Source organism: Neofelis nebulosa, chromosome 1 (assembly GCF_028018385.1).
Source record: "Neofelis nebulosa isolate mNeoNeb1 chromosome 1, mNeoNeb1.pri, whole genome shotgun sequence".
Lineage (NCBI taxonomy): Eukaryota > Metazoa > Chordata > Mammalia > Carnivora > Felidae > Neofelis > Neofelis nebulosa.
In genome coordinates, this window is record NC_080782.1 from 38,542,272 (window position 1) to 38,563,000 (window position 20,729).

Sequence of the window (20,729 nt, forward strand, 5' to 3'; positions counted from 1 at the left end):
TGTGAATGTATTTTTTCAAAATAAAAAATTAGGAAAAATCTTGAGAATTTCATATGCTCTTTCAAGTGAAGTTTGGTGCATTGTAATATGACAGGGAAACTAAAATTTCCCAGGATTGCATGCCTTTCGGTACTGTGACACATATTGACAACTCCAGAAAGTAAATTCAAAGTAATTCATGCCAAAGCATTGAATACAGTGCCAGATCTGTGGTAGGTGAATACTAAGTAGTTTTAAGAGTTTGGAACACAAAGGAATAACAAATGACTGTGGGAATTTGTAAAATACAAATTAACGGGCAAGTTTTCTCTGGGAAATATATGATGGACTTTGTTTTTCTTATTGATTGATTGATTGATTTAAATATGAAATTTATTGTCAAATTTGTTTCCATACAGTACCCAGTGCTCATCCCAACAGGTGCCCTCCTCAACGCCCATCACCCACTTTCCCCTCCTTCCCACCCCCATCAACCCTCAGTTTATTGTTAGTTTTTAAGAGTCTCTTATGGTTTGGCTCCCACCCTCTCTAACTTTTTTTTTTCCCCCTTCACCTCCCCCATGGTGTTCTGTTAAGTTTCTCAGGATCCACATACTAGTGAAAACATATGCTATCTAATCTTTTAGATGACGTTCTCTTATCAGGGTATTATCTTGTTGAACTGTCACTCTCCTTTGACTGTCGGATACTTCTCCAACTAATCTTCCCATTGCCCACAGCTGAAATGAAAGGCATAAAAATTGCTACCATTTGTTTATTGTAGATATCTACCTTAATGTATATTATCTCATCTCATTTAAACTCAAATAACTCTGAGATATAAAAACTATAATTATACATATGTGGGAAACTTTGAGGAAGAAATGAAAGGAATTAATAAACTTATATGGCTGATAAGTGATTTTTTTACATGAAAAATGCAACTTTATGTCAACAATCTAGAGAAAGAATAATATGCATAATAATCCTTAAGCATGGATGGTTGCTTACTCTAAAGCCGGTTAATCTTCAGTAGGTTTGGGCACATCCATAAGTTCTTAGGGGATAGAAAACGCATTTGATTGCTATAACATAATAATGATATAACCTCTTAATGTGTTTCTGACATAAAATATTAAGACATCATCGATCCTTTTCTGCTTAGACATATTGAGTGTTTTATGTGATTTTGATCCGTACATTTTAAACAGATGTTGGACTTGCAACCCATAAAAATAGGAAGATGCTAAAAGGAATAAATACACTGACCATCTGAAGGAAAAAAACCAGCTAGATCTCTGTAGTTCATGGAGAGGAAAACGGAGTAGGTCCTCAAGTGTATACCTGGAGAAAACCAGTAACAGTGGCTTCAGCAGGGAGGCAGAGGGCATAGAATCTTTAGATACAACTTTTCAGAGTGACAGCTCTGGAGATCGGAGCAACTGTGGAGTTTGCATTTGGCTTTCCTTTAGGCCAAGCACCGCCATCAGATAATTTCTTGCATTATCTTTCAGAATTATGCCTTTTTAAAAAATGGACTGTACTGAGGTTTGAGAACATGTGCACCATTACCTTAATTAAAATAGAAAACCCAGTGTGTTTCTAGTGATTGCCATGTTTGACTTCATCTCTTTCATAATCTTAATTGTCTTTTTAATTAAAGAATTATCTTAATGATCAGTTTTAAGAGAGTTGGAGCCATGGTATTAGTCAGTGTACTTATCTCAAACTTGTAAGGAAAAGTCAGAGTCCAAGGTTAGGTAAGGCAATGTAGCACATTTTTCTTTAAGCTTCCAGGCACTATTTTGTTCTCTAATCTTAATACCTAGTGTATACATCATTCTTCCATCCCTTTCCAGAGCTTATGATGGCTGCATACTTGACCAGAAAAAAGTTCCAAAAGTTCCAATAAAGAGTATTGTTCCAAGAGTGTGTGGAGGAAGATTTTTACTCACTTGCTGAAGTTTTGGGTTAATCTGGTGTTTAGAACCTTCATTTTCTCAACTTATGGGAAATAAATACTTAGTGTGTAAAAAAGTTTTGTTGTTGCTGTTGTTAAAAGCATGATTGAGTGTAGTTTACTAAAGAGATCTTAAAACTAGCTTCTTGACAGTCCTACTAATGCAAATAAAAACTGTATAGTGAGAAATAGGTGCAAAGAAATATTTTACTAGGTATTATAGAGCCTAAAATTCCAAAGGAATTTGTCACTTTTCTAATGGGGTATTGTAAATATCATTTAAGAAACAAAGTGATTGGTATTAAAATACATGCAAAAGGACTATGGGATATTGTAAAGAGCACAGATTGAAAGTCAAGAAAACTAGAATCAAATCTCAGATCTGCTTGTATTAATGGACAAGTCATTTAATCTCTGTGTCTCATTTTTCCCATTTGTAGACTGGAAATAATACCCATTTAAGGATAAAATATATTGTTAACTGTGACTAAAGAATGAATCTTGCTTTTATTGAGTAAGAGGGAGGTTTTAAAGCTTGTATTTATACCTTTTTTTCCTCAAGAAAATGTGAATAGTTTTCTTAAAACAACAGCAACAAAAACAAAGTAAAAAGTCTTCCTTAATATGGCATAAGGTACGATACATCAACATTGGTTACTATTAAACTACCAATCACGGAAAATTATCTAAGTTTGAGACTGCTCAATACATAAACTAAAACCTGCCAGCCCTCACAGGGACCTGTATTTACACACAGATACACCCATCTCTCAAAATAATTGTTTTCTAACAAAGTATTGTTTATATGTTTCATGCAAATTGATCTGAAGTGTTGCTTAGACAATCTTATTATATTTAGGAATAAAAACTTCCATCAAGAAATTGTACAAAAGAAAATGGACACACCAGCTGGATAAATCTATCATATGCAGGGGCGGGAGGAAGCACTTTTAATTAGCTGAGTGAATGCAGTTTGCTGAACACAGAAAGCACAGCCACAGTCATATTAAAATGTGCCTAATTTTCTGTGAAAAAGTCCCATCTGAACAGGCCTGACCACAGTCAATCATACTAAAAGCCACTGGTGCTTAATTTGATTTACCAATATAAAATGCAAATTAGGTTATTAAGTGGAGTGGCAGACTGAGGAGGGCCCCTTTCAAACCATCAAGTTAAATACAAGCAGACAGCAAACTGGCTGTGCAAAGAAAATTTTAGCATATTCGTTTGATTAGTGCTACAAAAATTTAATTAGGTTGGCTAATTACTTGACAAATTGCTCTACACGAGAGAAAAGGCAGAGGAGTTTTTTTTTTTTCCTTTTTCATTGCAAATATCCTGTGTGTATTTTAGCCCAAATGCTATCTGCCAATTTGCAAAAGCATTATTAAATGAATGGAAGATGGTCCCCAACAATGGTAAATCGTATAATGCATATAATTAGACAAGACCCACACAACTGTACCCGTATGTCCATACTCTCTCATGACTGAAAATATTTAACACAATATTTTTATGTAACTACTGTCAAAATAGATTATGACAAGGCAGTCAGTTGTTCTTAAGAAAGAAAACATTGTGCATGATATAGAAAAGAGGGTGAAAAAGAGGGTGAAAAAGAATTTGTGAAATTCCCACCTCCCAGAGGAGTTTGTTCACTAGTAAATGAAGTAACAGTGATATGCTGAGGTTTTTCATCACAGAATGGACTTGCCAGCCAAAATACGTCTGACTGAGGCCAGGGTTACAATGAAGTAGAAAAAAGTGTCTCTTGTGGTACATTCAAAATGTAAAACTATTAAATAATTCTCAACATCTACTGACATCTTATAAAGTGAATTTCACTTTCTGGAATGCTATTTGTTGGTCATTATTCCTTCCTCTATCTTTTCCCAATCACTACATAAGAGAGATGTGAAACACTCATGTTTGCAGAAATCTCACAAGTTGTGTGACCAAAGAATGGAAGAAAATGTTCAGCCCATGTCAGTATTTTATTGAGAGATTACCAATACCTTGAATAACACAAAGTGTCTTTCTCTCTTCAGAGGGAAACTTGATTTTCCTAGAGAAAGTATATGTTTATATCCACATTCAGGAGAACAAGAGATGGGATTTCATATAATTGCAGGATTATTTGGAGGACTCCCAATTTTTTCATATATTTATTTGATCTTTTTAAATTTTTCTACAGAACTAGTGAATCTGCTCTAACTCAAGCATCATGATTTTATATGTAGATAACCACTTTGTCAGTTCAAGTGGAAAAAATAAGTATCATGTTTTATAAACATAAAGCTTAGTAGTTAGTAATTAGATACTGTATTTAACCTGTTATAAAGTGACATTCTAGGAAACTACAAATGACAAGAAATACTTGTGAACATTTATGCGGGCTGTGCCTTATTTTGCAATTAGTATTTTCTAACTTAAATTTAGAACACGAATGTAATGACACTGCACAATGCAAATGTGGTAAAATTATTTTTCGTAACACTTACTGTTACTGCCATTTTATCCTAATTTACCATTTTTACCGTTTTTAGCTTTACAACCATCACCAAAGGAAGTAGAATATAGATTACGTGTAGCATAATATAGATTATGCGGACAATTCTGCTACTGGAAAATAGAGTACTGGGATAAAGTTGTGGCCTACTAAGCATACATTTGGCCATGAGTTGCTGGCATTACATTTAATGGCCTTGAGGACTCCATCTTCATATGCAAAGGTAGATTTTACAAAACAGTGAGTTAGAAAACATAAAATTCAGTGGCAAGGCAATAGTACTTTTTATATAATAGAACTATACCAACAATTGAGGTTTTTCCCTTCAAGGTATTGACTGATTTTCTTTACTCTCTTTTTCTATGATTTTCAATTTGATAAACTGACTGATATTTTTAAAAAATCTGAGGGGCGCCTGGGTGGCGCAGTCGGTTAAGCGTCCGACTTCAGCCAGGTCAGGATCTCGCGGTCCGTGAGTTCGAGCCCCGCGTCAGGCTTTGGGCTGATGGCTCGGAGCCTGGAGTCTGTTTCCGATTCTGTGTCTCCCTCTGTCTCTGCCCCTCCCCCGTTCATGCTCTGTCTCTCTCTGTCCCAAAAATAAATAAAAAACGTTTAAAAAAAAAATCTGATAGACACAGTCTAATAAAAGAATTGAAGTCTGAGACATTTTATTAAGGGTGCGGGTATAAAATAGTAAAATTAATAACTTGCAAATATGTCTTGTGTGTCAATATCAAATGCATTTGTCCAATGAATTTGTCCTATGATAACTACTGAAGATGTGATAATCTTTGATTATATTTCTTATATGTTGCTTGGAACCAATTGCATGCACGTGTAATAATAGCAGTTATCTTTTATGGAGCCCCTACTATGTGAAGGCACAGAGTTTAAGCTTATATTTATATTATTATTTAATTCTTTTATTAAACTCAATATATAAGTACTATTGTCCCCATTTTAGAGAGGATGAAATTAAGATCAAGATAGATAAAGTAAAATTCAAAATCAAAGACATAGCAACTGATAAATCTGGGATTTGAACTGAATTTTGTCTGAATTCCAACATCATGTTCTTTCCCTATGCTACAAGTAGTTTTTGAACATATATTTTTTGTCGTGATTTTATGTATGTATGTATGTACTTGTGAAATATAATTGGTGTGCTTATATATAATTTGAGATTTTATGAAACCACTGTGACTTGTATACAGAAAGTCCATAGATTTTATGGAGTCTGTGGTGATTTAGTCTGACAAGAACCGTTGGGAACATAAAATATTCTAAAGGTGCATAGACAGAGTCAGATTACTTGCATATTGGAGACATCAAAAGAAACACACACACACTCACACACACACAAAAGGAAGACAAGTATGGGATTGGATTGGGAAAAGTGAAGTTCCATCTACATGACAACCTATGTACTAGGGAAGAATACACCAGTGTATGAAGCATGAGTTTAAAACCAGCTTTAGCCTATTAAAAGGCTTCATTTTCTTTCAGTATAGCTATGTTGTAAATTACAAAAAAAAAAACAAACCTTGGTTTCTAGATGGGATAAGATTCTTTTTTCTCGTTAACATTTTAGAGGTTACATTTAAGAAGACTTACTTAAGATGCATATATATGTATGGATAGTGAACAGTAATTAGTCATCTGAATACCTTTCTACATGCTATTGATATTCCTGAATATTTTGTTTCAAGTATTTGATAGACAATAAATAATCCTTCATATCGAAATATCAATCCTCTTGAAGTCGATTTGAATTAATGGTAAAAATTCCCAATAATATTTCAATCTGAAAAGCATCCTTTAGATTTTGAACTGATTGATAAAATAAATGACTCTAGGATACACAGGACTGCAACTAAAAATTCACTACCTTTCAAAATTCACTATGCCGTGAATTGCATGGTGTTAATTCAGTCATTAATGTAGAATATATCCTAATTCCCTCAATACTTCAATATCCAAAAAATATCTCCATTTCAGTTGAAATTTAGAGGATAAGAATCGTGTGGAATTTCAGAATTAAAAAACGATTTGGTGTTTTGATCAAATATTGGTATAGTGTTTGGTTGTATTCCTCAAGTACCTTGATTTTGTCAAAGAGAACAAACATCCTGTTATATGGAGCTCTCATATTATAATGAGGAGAGCCTTACCAAATGGTAACCCCGCCATCTGCATGGTCCAGGGAACACTTCTTCTCCCACCGTGGGAACTCTCCTCATATAAAGTGGCCATTTGTGCATTGGTTCTTTTCTGCAGTCACAAAGGAAAAGTTTAGCTTATGACTTCGAGTTTCATGTTACCATGTGTTGTTATATATGTCATCTGTGATGCAAAATATAAACATGAAAGGTGCTATATAGTTAGAATAATAGGTACATGTACTTACTGAGTTGAGAAGCACCAGAAGAAAATGCATTATCTCCCTGGTTATTTGTAGTCAGAAAAAATTACCGATATTTAAATGCATAAACAACAAAAAAGTAATTTTGCCAGTGAGAGCAAAATTTAAGCATTACAAAAAACACAATAAATTCAGAACTAGTTTATCTGGATTTAATGAACCTAAAGAAAGTGCTCTAATGAAAAGGAAAGAATTTGTAAAGAATTATTGCAGTTCAGTTTCAAAACCTCAAATATTTGAGGTAGTACGACTAAAATTTTCACCTCTTGTCATAAATACAAAATGAGCAAGAATGTCATTTAGCATTTATTTGCAGTATAATTCATAATTATATGATAGGGGGATATCGTTATTTTAACATTTGGGCAAAATTATTCAATTTATTTGCAGGTAATTGAGTAGGTTGGACAGCATGCAAGCAAGTGTTAGTGAGAGCTCAGACACAAGGCCAGCTAGTTTTGTTTCCGGTATCAGGGAACTTCATTTTAATCCTTTGACTGATGAGCTTAAAAAACCCCTGAACTTTGTGCAATAAAAGCCGTATGATTCCCAGGAGTACTTCATTAGGCAACAGCTTTTTGGGGGATGGGAATTTCTTTTGTGGCTTTTCATTCGGCGTTTCCAGTCAGGGCCAGAAGTATAGAGTATTGATAAAAAAATAAATAAATAAATAATTGTTGAACCATAGAAAAATTGACTTGAATCAATTGTAATCTTGAAAGAAAATCATAGGTTGGCTCCCTTGCTATCAGAATGGTCTATATATACATCCATATGCATATACTTTATAAAATCCAGATATATATCTTTCACACATTAGTTCACTTTCTGCAAGTATCTTGAAACCACTGTGTAAAGTTTAACATGACCTGTACTCAGTGATAGTACTTGTCTTGCCTTAGCTATTAGCCAAATTTATTACTTAGGAGTGACTTAGAAGAACAGAAGACCTTAAAATTGTCTAAGTTCAATCTCTAAGAGTATCTTTTTGCTTCACTAGTTACCATCTTGGTAGCATTAAGCATGTCGTAAGCTTGTGCTAGTGCTGGGCATGATAATCTGAGGCACTAGGTATGAATAAACTACCTTAATGTTTTGGCTGCTCAGTATTAAACCAACATAATTATTAGCAAATATTAATTCATGGTATTATCAAATTGATAAAAATTCTGTTTCTTTGGAGAGGTGCAGAAACTAATTTACAGTTTTGCATTAGGGGCGCCTGGGTGGCTTAGTTGGTTAAGCATCTAACTCTTGATCTCAGCTCAGGTCTTAATCTCAGGGTAGTGAATTTAAGCCCCACATTGGGCTCCATGCTGGGCCTTGAACCTACTTTAAAAACAACAACACCAACAACAAAGGAACAAAACTATAAATGCAGTAAAAATACTTGTTGTGTAAGAAATGCTTTCCTAATTTTCCCTCCTATTCCATTATTAAACAATCATTTTTAAGAGTAGTTTGTTTCTGTCTTTTTCTTGATGCTAGAGAAATCATTGCCTAGGCTTAAACAAGATAGTCGGTTCATCTGAGGGTATATTTTTCCTTCTGCAGAGCCAGGTACTTTTGGGTTTTAGCAGAATTTATAGATTTCCAGGAGGGTTTTGCTGCGCATTGGGGCTAATTTTGTCCTTGTTTCTACAAAGTTAAAAGCAGTTGGTGCAAGTCACATTAACAAAGACTCACCTGTACGGAGATTCTAAAGCGAAATCCAGCTGGGTTTCCTGCTATCATATAGGGCACAAATTAATCAGCACAATCTTTCACTTACCTGAAAAAACCAGCTTCTTTCTCAAAGGTGTAGGTAAGGACAGAATCACCCTAATGGGGTTCTATAGGAAGGGCCTTCTATAAAACCAAAATAGTCACAGTGAAACTACAAATTGTCTCTGTTTTTCCCTTAAAAGTAAACCACTGATAAGGAGAATATTATTTTATACACAATGAGCCTTCTATAACTTGATCGGTAGTTCACTTCTAAGAGTGTTGAATTGTCTCCATGCCTGATAAGGTACTGGTTTCTTTTATTTCCTAATATTCTCTAAAGTATTAGTTACACATATGTGAAACATTCTTAGTTTATCATGATACTGGAAGTTTAGCATTACAAGCCGTGAATATGTTTTAGATACCTGAGAAAATAGGTACAATGTGCAGAATGACCATTTGACCATCTTGGTCCTTGGTTTCTTTGCAAAGGCATAAAAACACCAGCTCTTGCTGCAGGACACTATCAACTTTCTTCACTTTTCTTTAAATGGGAAAATTGTATGGGATGGCAAAAAGAAAAATAGTTAACTAATAACACCAATACTAAAAAAGAGCACCTCCCCAAACTTGTGAACATTTAAAATTATTTGATTAAGCAACTATTATCAAAAATAGTGATTGAGCTGCTCTGGCATCAATTTAACATATAACTTTACCTTTTCTTTGTCTATTGAGCTGAATAAAATAATTGTAAATATTAATTTTTTAAATTGTAAGACAGATTCCTAAACTTTAATGTTAATGGCATTTGCTTTCTAAGAAAAAGTAAGAAGACCTTTAAAAATTCAAAAAATATATAATTAAAGATAAGTTTTCTTTGTAAATTTCTTTAAATTGTTTTAACTTGTTACATTTCCTTCTCTTCTAAGAAGACTCTATTTATATCTTATTATAATTATTCTTTATATTTGACTACAATGTAAGACAAACTGACACAAACATATCTAAGGTTTACTATATTGTATCTTGTGTATTTGCAGCAAGTCAGTTTTTCATAATTATTTTTATAAATTCTTTTGGTAACCAAATATATTAACCACAATAGAATCAAGAAGGAAATATACATGATTAAAATTGTTTTAAATTTTCTAAGGTAAAGGTGTCATGATTTTCAAAGGATATAACACTTTACACTTTTAAATATTCTCCTTTCATAAATTTTCCACATCTAAAAGTAACCTTTTTGGAGGGACAAATATGTACATGTCCATAGAAAAATGCATTTTGGGTGAAAGGGTTGTTTAGCTGAATAGGTGAGTGCTATGTAAACATGAATAAACACTATTTCCTTCTATGCACCTGTCAGTTTAGAAATTCTCCTAAAACTCATTTACTACCCAATGGAGACATTGGGATCATTTGAAAAAGTTCACTGTCAGAGAAAAAAAAATAATCACCCTTATGGTTTGTTTCCCTCTCTCTTTTTTCCCCCTCCCATATGTTCATCTGTTTTGTTTCTTAGATTCCATGATCAACCTAATATATATATTTTCAAGTATAAGCATTGAATTGTTGTGATGAGCACTGGGTATTGTATGTAAGTGTTTAATCACTAAATTCTACACCTGAAACTAATATTATACTGTATGTTAACTAACAAATTTAAATAAAAACTTGAAAAAAGGAAAAAATATAATTTTCTTTTCAAATAGTAAATAGAGCCTACTGTATATATATTTTTTAAGTCACCAAATGGAAGATAATATGGCTGTCTTCTATTATCTCAAAGTTTCCATTCATTCATTAATCTATTTATTCATTTCACAAACTGAATAAATAAATATTCATGAATTCATTTATTATACACACTTTTAAGTATTTGAAGCAATGGGAATTTTATTGATAAAAGAATGAATTGGATGAAAAATGAATATACATAATATTAGATGATTCCAAATATTTGATAGTGTAAGAAAGCAGATAATGAAAAAAGATGGATTAAATAATGAATTCAACTCTAAAGCTTATTTGTTCAAAATCTATGGACCTATACCGTTTATGCAATAAGAAATAATCAGTTATGTGATATTATTAAGGAACTTGTAGAAAGCTTTATTTTTTACCTGTGAAAGGTGAATTTTGAAGGCAGGCATTGCTGACAGTAAGGGAATTACTTTCTTAAGAAGCAATCAAATCAATCTCTAAAGACTTAAACCTAGTCAGGAAGATTTCAGGTTTGCTTGCCTCAGGAACCCGGTTATCGCAAATACTTCTTGAGGCCTCTTCATGCTGAAGGCAGACTTTTTTTCTTACATGGATATATGTTTATTCACTTAAAACTTCTCTGAAGCAGAAAATGAGTATAAGCATTAAACTTCAAAGAATTTCTCTTCATGTAAGCAATTGCACGGTCCACAAAACTATGATTGAAGGATATTTTATATAAAAACTCATAGAAAATAAAGTGCAATTAAAAGTACCCAAGAAGATTATTATTTCTTAAACACCTAAAAAAATTATGCAGGCTTATAGATACTCATGGATTAAAAGAAAATAATTGGGGTAACTTTTTGAATAATGGTTACCAGATCTAATTTTCTTAAGGGCGCTTAATACGATTCATGATAAAAATAATGAATAAAGAGGTTTATTTTTGTCTAAAAGATTTCTGTCACCAACCACAGACAGAGAGAGAGAGACAGACAGACAGAGAATTGAAACAAATCAGGTCAACACATGCTGTGTTTCTTCTGCAGAGAATACATTACAAAATTACAAACCAGGAAACTAGAATTGTGATGTTTCCAAATAGAATGAGAATATATCAGGTGAACCTTTAATTACCGGTACCCTAGAATCCTTTAGCTATTTCCCTAATTGTGATTACTATGCAAATTTCAGTGACAGCATTTTTTTGTTGTTCTACATTAGTATATTTTTCTCTTTCCTTTTCCTTCTTCAGTTTTAACAGCTGATAGGAAATAAAGAAGTTCCTAACAGGTATGTTGGGGGAAAAACCCCAGATGTACTAACATGGTAGTTTTTAAACCCATGACTCCCTCTGCTTAGAAAAAAAGTAACAGTTACGCACATATCTGAACATACATGATCTTTTAAAGAGATACACACCAGCTGCTGTGTATGTTCATTCAAAACACTATACAGCCTTCTAATACTTTTGCTACAACAGCAACAAGTGAATCATACTTGCCAGAGGATGAACATTACTCTTCCTAGTGGTCCTTTCAATCCACCCAAATCTGTGTAGCTCTAAACATGTGGATCTCTTACTGTAGAACTTTACTTATGTTCTACTGGTATTTATATACTTTAATAAAGATGAAAATAAACAACTGGTTGCTTATAGGAGAAGAAAGGTAACATTTTTTAAGTTTATTTATTTAGAGAGAGACAGTGTGAGTGGGGGAAGGGTAGAGAGACAGGGAGATACAGAGAATCCCAAGCAGGCTCCCCACTGTCAGCAGAGAGCCCCAAGCAGGGCTCCAACTCAAGAACCATGAGATCATGACCTGAGCATAAATCAAGAGTCAGATGCTTTTATTTATTTATTTTTTAATGTTTATTTATTCTTGAGAGAGACAGAGAAAGGGGCGGGGGAGAGGCAAAGCGAGAGAGGGAGACACAGAATCAGAAGCAGGCTCCAGGCTCTGAGCTGTCAGCACAGAACCTGTTGCTGGGTTTAAACTCACCAAACAGGATCATGACCTAAGCCTAAGTCAGATGCTTTATCGACTGAGCCACTCAGGAGCCCCAAGAGTCAGATGCTTAACTGACTGAGCCACCCAGGTGCTCCAAAATGTAACTTTTTAAAAAAAAAGTTTGAGAGAAGTAGAGAGAGAAAACGTGCAAGTGGGGGAGGGGCAGAGGGAGAACTAGCTCAAGAGGGAGAACCCCAAGCATGCTCTGCATTGTCAGCTCAGAGCCCCATGTGGGGGCTTGAACCTATGAACCATGAGATCATGACCTGAGCAGAAATCAAGAGTCTGAGGCTCAATCAACTGAGCTACCCAGGCACCCCAAAGATAACTTTTTATTATATCCTCTATTGTGTCTCTAAACCTCTATATACATCACTCACATTTGTAATAGTTTTGTTTTCTACAGATTATTGAAATAAATATTTCATTATACAAAACTTTGAAAGTAAGAAAAAAAAGCTAAGGAAGGAAATCAAAATAAACACATGTTCCCAATCAGATAGATTAACATTTTGACACATATTTTCAATAGGGGTATATATGTGTACATTTCTTTTCTTATTTTGATAATATTTAGACCACATTATATATGTGTGCATGTAACACTTTTTCACATTTCATTATGAGTATTTCCCATGTTATCAAATATTACTTTAAAACATGATTACTAATGATAGCAGGTAGCATGATATTAAAATAGGCTAAATATCATAATTACTTAGAGTACACTATCAGTGTTTTATTTTACAACTATAGTGAACATTTATGTGCATAAATTATTGCATACATTTATGGGTTTTCTCTTAATGGATTTTAATTACAAATGTAATACATGCTCACAGTAAAAAAGAAAAAAAAACCACACAGCACAGACAAGTTTAAAATGGATAGATGTTTTCTTCCCACAGATCCTGATCTCAGTTACAGACATTTCCACCATTTAGAATTTCTTATGGGCTCCTGGGCGGCTCAGTTGGTTGAACATCGGGCTCTTGATTTCAGCTCAGGTCATGATCTCATGGTTTCATGATTTCCAGCCCAGCATTGGGCTCTAGGCATTGACTGTACAGAGCCTGCTTGGGATTCCCCCTCTCTACCTCTCTCACTGCCCCTCCCTTTCTCGTGTGCTCTCTATCTCTCTCAAAACAAAGAAATAAACTTAAAAAAAAGAATTTCTTAGGATTCCTTTCAGATTTTTTTTTGAAAGATGCTATTTTGTACATATTGTATCTTATTTTTTTTAAAAGAAAAATTTTCAAACTATTTTCTATATTTGAAGTTTTCCCATATTTGAACCTTCAGAGAAGGTTTCTGGGGCATATGGGTGGCTCAGTCAGTTCAGCGTCCGACTTCAGCTCAGGTCATGATCTCCCGGTTTGTGGGTTCAAGCCCTGTGTCTGGCTTTGTGCTGACGGCTCAGAGTCTGGAGACTGCTTCACATTGTGTGTCTCCCTCTCCCTCTCCCCTTGCCCCATTCTCTCTCTCTCTCTCTCTCTCTCTCTCAAAAATTAAGTGATTTTATAATCTGCGTAACTGTGTCTGATAATTCTCACATCTGAAAGTTTTGCAGCTTTGCTTACCAGCATTCTTGTTTCTGCTGGATATGAGTTTAGAACTTTTTTGTTTCATTTTCTTCTGTGTTTTTTTTAATATGTATATTACAAAGTTTAATTTTTATTCATTTTTTGAGAGAGAGAAAGCATGAGTTGGGGAGGAGCAGAGAGAGAGAGAGAGAGGGAGAATCCCAAGCAGGCTCCACATTGTCAGTGTGGAGCCCGATGTGGGGTAGGAAATCCATTTACCTTGAGATCATGACCTGAGCAGAAGTCAGATGCTTAACTGAATAAACCACCCAGGTACTCCTTGTGGGTTTTTTTTTTTTTTTTGTTATTTTGTTTGTTTGTTTGTTTGTTTTTTACTTTGAGATGCTCAGGTGCTGTCCAAAATTATTTGGATCAAGGATAAAGATTCTTTACTGCATAGGGAATTTGAGTTTGCTCACTACAAGACCTTGGAAACTCTACTAGCCAGTGATTCCTTTAAGTGTAGGACTTGCAATATTTTTTGCACCATCAGGTGATAAAATTTTTTGCTGTGCATCCACGCAAAGACTAGCTAATCATTCCAACACCTTGTGGATTTTCCTTCCGGCTGTGCTTGGAATCAAATTCTTTTGCAAAATTGGGGAACAGAGGGCGGAGAACTTTACCATCACTTCCTGTTTTTATTAAGAACAAAGCCTTTGGAGTCCTGCCTTAAGCAGGGAGAAGCTTCCATTTTATTCCCCACCTTGAGTCAACCCAAGGTGACTTATTCCCCCTGTTCTCAAGAATGTCCTGGGGACAGAAAAAGACTCAATGTTTCTCTTATTTCTGGAAATTCCTTCTTCTATGTAGATTTGGGTTTTATCGTTTCTTACTACTGTGCTCATTAATTAAAAAGATGTTAGACATTATAAGATTGAGGGGGGCCTGGGTGACTCAGTTGATTAAGTGTCTGACTCTTGATTTCAGCTCAGGTCATGATCTTGTGGTCTTGAGATTGAAATCCACATTGCGTTCCATGCTCAGTGGAGCTTGCTTGGGATGTCAATCAATCTCTCTCTCTCTCTCTCTCTCTCTCTCAAAATAAATAAATAAACATTAAAAAAAGAAATTATAAGAATGAGATAGTTGAAAATAAAATGTAATGATAATGCATTTGGATATAGCTAGAGTATCCTGGAATGATGGGTTAGTAGAGACCCATGAGAATGTAGCCCAGAAAAGTACAGATGGCAAATATAAAAAAGGTTAACAGGTGAAGATACAGTCAAATATTTTTAAAAATTTTTTTCTTTATATTTGAGAGAGATAGAGAGCCATCACAAGCAGGGAGAGGGGCAGAGAGAGAGGGAGACAGAATCTGAAGCAGGCTCCAGGCTCCAAGCTGTCAGCACAGAGCCTGACACTGGGCTTGAACTCATGAACGGCAAGATCATGACCTGAGCTGAAGCCAGACACTCACCCAACTGAGCTACCCAGGCACCCCTAGAGTCAAATATTCTAACACTTATCTAATCATAAATCCAAAGGCAAAAGGGAAGGTGACAGAGTTCTATCTGATGAGGTAATAATTCGGAATATTCCATACTATATATACTAAAACATCGCAGTAAAGCCAAAGCAAGAAATGTAGAAATCAATCCAAACCTAGATATGCCAAAGGCATACTGAAGAATATGAAAGGCAGAGACATTGAAAGCATTCAGAGAAGATGAACTAAGTTTAAAGAAGGAAGAGTTAGATAGATACCATTAGATATTATGATATTATTATGATATTATGATATTATTATTAGATATTATTAGATATATCTAACTAACCATTAGTTAGATAGATACCTCACATTAAAAACAAATGTCAATCTCAAATCCCACAATAGGTAAAACTATCTTTTCCGAAAGGGGGTGAAATAAAAGTCAGACCACCAATACATCTAGTTGAAGGAAATTGTTAAGTATGTACTCCAGTAATAAGAACGATGAATCCAAAAGAAGTTGTGATATGGAAGAACTGAAGAGCTAAAGAAGTGATATGAGGCTAAGTAAAATTGAATATATGAACTAATCATATACTTTACCCTTGAGTAACATGGGTGTGAACTGTGTGAGACCTCTTTTTTTTTAATGTTTATTTATTTATTGTAAGAGAGAGATAGACAGATAGTGGGGGGAAAGCAGAGAGAGAGGGAGAGAGAGAATCCCAAGCAGGCCTCACACTGTCAGCACAGAGCCTGACGCAGGGCTTGAACTCATGAACTGTGAGATCATGACCTAAGCGGAAATCCAGAGTCAAACGCTTAATCAACTGAGCCACCCAGAGAGCCCTGAACTGTGTGAGACCTATTCTATTTTTTCAATAAATACCGTAGAGTATTGTAAATGAATTATCTCTTATTTTCTTTCTTCTAGTTTAATTTAAAGAATACAGTCTATAAGACATATAGCATATGAAATTTGTGTTAATTGACTATGTTATCGGTAAGGCTTCTGGTCAACAAAGGCTGTTTGAAGTTTGAAGACATCAACCTCAATGATAATCTTCATGGAAACTGAAATTTAAACCACAATGAGATACCATTATAAATTCTCCCTATTAATTTTTTTTTAACGTTTATTTATTTTTGAGACAGGGAGAGACAGAGCACGAACGGGGGAGGGCCAGAGAGAGAGGGAGACACAGAATCTGAAACAGGCTCCAGGCTCTGAGCTGTCAGCACAGAGCCCGACGTGGGGCTCAAACTTACAGACCTCAAGATCGTGACCTGAGCCGAAGTCAGAAGCTTAACTGACTGAGCCACCCAGGCGCCCCTAAATTTTCCCTATTCGGGGAGTACAAAATATTGTTGCTAGTAGATATAGTGCAACAGCAATTATTCTACTGTTGCTAGGAGTGTGAATGAGTCAACTTCATTGGACAACAGTTTGGTAATATTGAATAATTTTACCCCTTGCTATATGTCTTGGAGAAACTTTGCCAATGAGTACCAGGAGACATGAACTAGAATATTCATGGCAGCATTGTTCATTAAAGACACAACCTAGCCCATTGAAATGTCAACTGTAGTAGAATGGATACGTAATTTGTGGTTCATTCCTGGAAGGAATATTACACAGCACTGCAGCATCTGCTAAATGTGGAAATGAAGGAACCGTAGCTATGTACAACCACATAGATGAATTCCACAAACATACTGTGTAATAGAAGCAAAGCACAAATGAATACATTATATTTTACCATTTACATATAGTTCAAACCCAGTCAAAGTGACAGTCTTTCCAGATCACTGTGATCACTGCAATTGAGAGCTTATGTGGCTTCTCAGCTAGCAAGAGCTGATTGCTAAATTTTCAGGAGTTTGTTAACCATTGGTAACTTGAAATTTATCATTAGGAAAGTATTTGTGCCATGAAAATCAGAAAATGCTACAAATGAGAGATTTGGGGTCATTTTTCCTAGGGACAACTAGTTGTTAAACATTTACCAGCATACTAGTAAGTGAGGGGGACTAAGGCTTTGTCTATGTCTATATTGGATGGTGTTAAATAGGTTTCGTTCTAATTAGATTTTAAACTCTCATGCATTTTTATGTTCTTTTCTATATATGTGATATCTTACAATAAAAACAAAAGTAAAAATATGTTTCTTTTAATAGTTTCATGCTGTTAGATTTTCTGTATAAATCTTTGACATAACTGGAATATATTTCAATAATAAGAGTGAAATATGAGATCTTGTCTCATGGTTTTTAAGACTGGTTAGTGGCAGCGGTACCTGGGTGGCTCAGTCAAACATCTGACTTTTGATTTCAGATCAGGTCATGATCTCATGGGCTCATGAGTTCAAGCCCTGTATTGGGCTCTAAGCTGACAGTGCAGAGCCTGCTTGGGTTTCTCTGTCTCCCTCTCTCCCCACCCCCACCCCCACTCCCACTCTCTTTCTCTCTCAGAAATAAATAAACATTAAAAAAAAAACTTGTTAGTGGCCAAACCTGGACTCACATATGATTGTTCAATTCAGAGCCTTTATTCTTTGCTCTACTGGAAGATGCCTCAATCATGTTACATGATTTTTATCTAGTTTCCCATTTGTCTCTTTGTAGCATCTCGCTCGAGAGTCACAATGATGTAGGTTAATGGTATGAATTCATTTTTGCAGCACCACAAGTTCAAATAAATGAAATTGTTTTGGCAACCTAGTGGGATTGATTCCATGATTTCAAGACAATTGATTCCTCAATTTAAAGGAATGTAGGGCATCTGGGTGGCATGATCGGTTAAGCATCCAACACTTGATTTGTACTCAGGTCATGATCTCACTGCTCATGAGTTCGAGCCCTGTGTTGGGCTCTGTGCTGACAGCTAGGAGCCTGGAACCTGTTTAGGATTCTGTCTGTGTCTCTCTGCCCCCCCCCCCCCCCCGCTCATGCTCTCTCTCTCTCTCTCTAATTTAAACAAATAAATGAATAAATAAAATAAAATAATGTAAACAGGGGCACCTGGATGGCCCGGTCAGCTAAGCATCTGACTCTTGGTTTTAGCTTATGTCATGATCTCACAGTTTTGTGAATTTGAGCCCTTTGTTGGACTCTGTGCTGACAGCCTGGAACCTGCTTGAGATTCTCTCTTTCCCTCTCTCTCTGACCGCCCACCCACTTCGTGCTGTCTCTGTCTCTCTCAAAAATAAATAAATAAACTTAAAAAAATAAATGAATTGTGCTCGCTTCGGCAGCACATATACTAAAAAAATAAATGAATGTAAACAACCCAAGAGTATTGTAACAGTTGACAGATTGAGAATATACATACCAGTGGTCACATGCTCTCATTATACACAATCACTGGATGACATTTTCTTAATACCTTATTTAATATTTCCAGAAAGAATCCTTAAAGTCAGAAACATCTTAGTTTCTTATTACTTTTAGGTTTAACATGATACATTAGAAGCAGGTACACTCTAAATATAAATCCATTTATCTTACTGATAAATTTTGCTCACTGACAAATCATATATCGCAATTGTTCACTACCATATCATATACCTGGGTTTTTCTTCCTCAATTTTAGGTCTGAATAGATATGTTTTCACCAAAAAGTGCCTCTGAGTATTGTAGAAATATATCTTGGTAACAAAATAAAATTAACACTGCTAATTAAAAACTTGGTATTTAATATTGCTGGCTGTGACACAATGTAATTTACAGCTTTGTAATTCCCCTTGATGGAATACAATCTTCCTTTGCTTTCTTCTGGGGAAAGATCATGCCATATTAAACAGAGTTCTGATACTGTCACACTCTTATCATATTACAGAAAGCACTAATCCATATGCCATTCATCTGACTCCCTATTCCTGAAGTAATCCATACTGGGCTGCTCTCTTGAGAATTTGCCCTTTTTGAGGATGCTGAGATCAGCCATATTGTGCAAAATGATCTTGGTTTTATGCAAAAGGGTCTTAGTTCCAGATGTTTAGCAAGAATTTTATTGTGTTTCACTCAAAAATGCCAATTATGTGCTTACAAGTGTTCGTGCTCATTAGTTCTTTCTTCCAGTGTCCTCTACCAGAGGGCAATCAGTGAAAAAGGAGGTATTTTTATGACTTTTAGACAACTGGGTGGCAGTGGTAGGAAAAGAAATAGTAAGAAAGAAAGAGTAGGAGATAACAGAATGAGAGATCTTAGATCAGCTTGATTTCATTCATTAGTGTTCCATCTACCCAATTGCCACATACTTCAAAATTTAGCATATTCTATATTTAGTCTTTTTTGTCATCATAAGAAAAATATTTGTAGATGAAGGGAATCAGTTCCTTTCTTAGGATCAGGACTAAATATTTCTAGCAAGTCCTTTTGGGAAACCAAGTTAATGGAAATTTGAAGAACTTGGATGGAAAAAGATGCCCACCAATGTAACTTAAAAGATTTGAATTAATGTATCCATTATTGTAAATATGACTTCCATAACTATTTCTTGGAAAACATTCCCAGAAGATGATTTACAATGGGGTTAAGAACCGTGAGAATAGAGAATGGATTTTGAAAGACTAGCAGGTAAATGAACTGTGTTGCACAGAACACTGTGCTCCACAAGATATTAAGAGATGCTCGAAAAAAAAAAACACAAGGAATCATTCTAGGATTAAATAAATTTTAGAAAATGTGGGTAAAATAAATTTTATTTATTTTGTTTTTGTAAGAGCTCTGCTCTTTCCACTGTAAAGATCTAGGAAAATGCAAAATTTCCTTGACCATGTACTAAGGGATCTCTCTTTCTCTCTGTATGTAAATATACATAAAGAATATAATATATATTAGTATCAGGCTATGCATTATATATATTTATAATCTTGAAACATCTATTAACATCTTATGCAAGAAAGAGTTCTGTGAACAATACCGTGACAGGGCACAGTCAGATATATTTGGACAGCCATTGGGAAGTATTATCTGGGGATATTTGAAGTCAGTGAGGAGAATGGGTTGAATGGTTGAGGAAAAAGTTTAAAAACTGAAAACACAGCTATAGGCAATCTTTACGCGGAGGGGCAAGAGGAACAAAGAAATTGAAAAAGTAGAATTAGAAGAATGCATTTGTGTCAGACAAACAGAGGGAAACCTAGCTGTGTGCCCTGGTGGGTTAAGTAGGAACATACTGAACTAATGCTCTTGAATTTGGTAATGAAGATGCCAATACTGATCTACAAGTGAGTACCTTTGGAAGAATGATGGACACAGAGAGAGGGCAGCAAATGGTGGAGGTGTGAATGTGTGGTTAGAAAAATACCCAGCAAATGCTAACTCTTCTTAAGTGAAATTGTAATTGGAATATGAGTATAAAGGGTGGGGAAGTTGTGAGCGTTGCTGGAAATGTAAGAGAATGAACTC